This window comes from Cupressus sempervirens, chromosome 4 (assembly GCF_028749045.1).
Source record: "Cupressus sempervirens isolate cs-2001-9-10 chromosome 4, ASM2874904v1, whole genome shotgun sequence".
Lineage (NCBI taxonomy): Eukaryota > Viridiplantae > Streptophyta > Pinopsida > Cupressales > Cupressaceae > Cupressus > Cupressus sempervirens.
This window is the reverse complement of record NC_143121.1, coordinates 771,072,628-771,075,918: the sequence shown is the minus strand read 5'-3', so window position 1 is coordinate 771,075,918 and position 3,291 is coordinate 771,072,628.

The following is a 3,291-nucleotide window of genomic DNA, read 5'->3' as shown; positions in this document are numbered from 1 at the left end:
TTTCGTTAAAAGAACGAAAGCTTCCAGGTGCTTTAAAATTGTTTTTATTTAAAGTGTAAATTTAATTTATTTTTATATTACTCATTTTGGACTGATAAATTCTTTATGCTTTTGTAGGTAATAATGTTTTCTTTGAACATCTTTTTCATATGACATTGAGACTATTCAGACCCACCATATATAAAAGGTACGTAGTTTCATATCATTGCTACATAATTTTTCTCTTCTTCCATTTACTGTAATATATTAAAGCTATTGATCTAACAATCTATTTGTTTTTAAAAAGTTGGAATTTACAAACTGTAGAATTAAAAAATCAGCTCATTGCATCTTTTGACAAGAAATTTGGAAAAGACATGTTTGACAATGGCCTACTTCTCAAAAGAGAAGAAAAGCATATAAAGACTGTAAGGGATCAATATAGAAGGGCTCTTAAGGATAACCCAAAGTACGATCATCCATCTATGATTCCACCAATGGAGTGGAATGAAATAGTAGAAGATGCAAAGGAGAAAAGGCTATGTAAAGATAGAGATAATGAAGTAGCATAGGGAAAAAAGAGGTATGTCATGATAGTATTAAGTACATTGTAATCATGCACTAATTATTCATATTTGTAAATATACAATCTAAGATGTTTGAAATTGTTCATAGATTGCAAGACACATCCGTGGCTACAAAAGCAAGACTAGAAAAGTTTGGCGAACACAAACTTGGCTCTGGTGGCTATATGAATCTCCTGTCTCAAGTTGTAAGTAGGAGCAATGATATGAAATAATTTTTTTTAATATAATGTTGCAAACAATTTTGTTTAGTGAAACCATACATACAAAACTGATGATATTAAGCAAAAAATATAGGGCACAGAATTCAATGTGGAGGTCACAGATGAAGATAGAAAACTTTCCTTGAAGGAAGGCTATAAAGTTGTGGTTGCACGCCTACACAAAGAATCTGTAAGCCTTGCCCAAGAATCCAATTCACCAAATGATATCTCATAGGTAAATTGGTTAGATGAAAAGTAAATGAAATTGAATAGTTGATCCTTTTCTTTTTTGGTATTAGTTTTGAATGTAAATTGACTACATAACAATGTGCATAACATTTTATTGTAGCCTTCATATCCTACCACAGAACCTACTCATGATGAAGGCCATAATGTGCATTACAGTGGTGGAGGTATTAATTTTCTATTGGAAATTAATTATGCAATCAGAAATATGAAATGTTCTCCTTCCATTTATTGTCCAAGCATGGTCTTATCCAAACATATATTCTATGCTCATTGTGCAGATCTTTTAGAAAATGTATTGTTTAAAGACTACAAACTCTTCAAACTTTTCTCCAAGTGAGGGTTTCATGCTAATAAAAATATAATAAAAGACCACTTATTAGCATCCTCAAGAATATGCATCTCAAATGACATGAGAGACTTGACTTCCCAGTCTTTAAGATGTGTGTATCTTTATACTTTATAGTCGTCGAGAGTCTTTTTGAATATACACCATCTAAGTTCAAATATTGGTCATAGTTGAAAGAGGATAAAAAACTGTAATCACTATGAAGCAAATGGTAAGAAAAATATAAAATAATTTCAAGAAAACTATTATCTCTCCTTATTGTCTACTATTTTTCTAATTTGGGTTAAAGTAATATTTGAAAGAAGCAATGATCATACTCAGGATTATGTGTTGTTTTAGCAAAGGATGCTCCCAAGTTTACAGTACAAATGTGAACAAAATGACATTGTTGGTTTGGTTGCAAGACCTTGTTGAATTTATCTTGAGAGCACCTTCATAGAGGAAGATTGTTTGAATTATTTTAGGTAGGAAGATTCTTCTACAATCTAAGCTAAATGAAGAGCTTCTGTTAGTAGTTTTCAATTAGAAAAATTGGGTTTTGATGATGACCAAGTGCATTAAGTGTAACTTTTTCAATTGCAAGAGTTATGGTCCTGTATATTATATGAGAATACCCTGCTAGGAGAAGGCCAAAAATATTTTGATTGATTGTGGTTGTAGATTAAATAGTTTTAAACTCTACAAAGAATTGAGGCATATCCTGTTTCGTTCACTTGGTAAAAATGTCAATTTGGTTAACTTTGGAATATATGATCATATGCCTTAATACATTTTACTCATGGTCATTGACTTCCACAATGCAACCCAAATATTATTTTACTGCATATCAAACACAAAGTATTGATATTAGTTTGTGAGCCATTACCACTAAGTCTTCAAATCGGTGAGGCTATTTTAATGTATGATTTGAAAAAGCACATATCTTTAAAAATAATCATGGAAAAAATCATAAGAAGCTTTGCTAATGATAAATATTTTAAATCCATAACTACAATTTTCATCACTGGAAGGTGTCTTTGTGTTGCTGCTCAATTCCATTGCAGTTTACATGAGACTTTTCTCTTGGCTATTTGTTGTTTATTAAATCATAGTAGTTTTCATTTCTTGTATTATGTATTTAGGGTATTCTTGAGCAATGACAACCAAGTTTATAGATTGGCAAGGCAATTTATTATATGATTTGGAACATTCACATAGCTTTGTTCTTATTTCTCTAACATCACTACTTTAAAGATTATCTCTAGTTGCTGAAACATATTCATTATTTTAAAATAGGTATCTTTAAGCTTTTGATTAGTAGTTGATTATGATTTCCAACTCTGTACTTTGATAAATCATTTTTTCTAACAAATCTCATAGAGTAAATATTGTGACATTGCTATCATGATTTAACTGTGTAGTATTTGAGTCAAATTTATTGACTCATATTTCATGCATTGTGCTCAAAATGAATCCATGTCTCATGATAGAATATTTCAGAGCATGTTTAACATCATGTTGAAGGAGTGGAACATGTTCCAAGTGTTCAACATGTTGATGTGGCAGCAGATCAAAATGTTAATGTACATGATGTGGCATTGTCAGGTAAGAAAAATGCATGTTATGTTGTACTAGTACTTAATTATAGACTAGTAATAGTTAAAAAAAGAAAAAGAGTATGCCAATTTATCCCATTCACTTGTTCTTGCAACAAAACCCCCTTTAGTGCAGTAGCCTCCTACTCCTCCAAAGAGAAGGAGCCATCATAATTTGACATTACACATGCCAAACGAGGAGGAGAATGATGCAGATATGGATGCTCCTATGAGCGCTTTTCTTAGGAGAGCTCATAAAAACAAAAAGAAGAAATGATGTTTTAAAAATCTTCTTTGGTAAACCTTGTTGCATAATGAAAAAACTTTATTTTAAGTAATTATGTATGAATGATGTG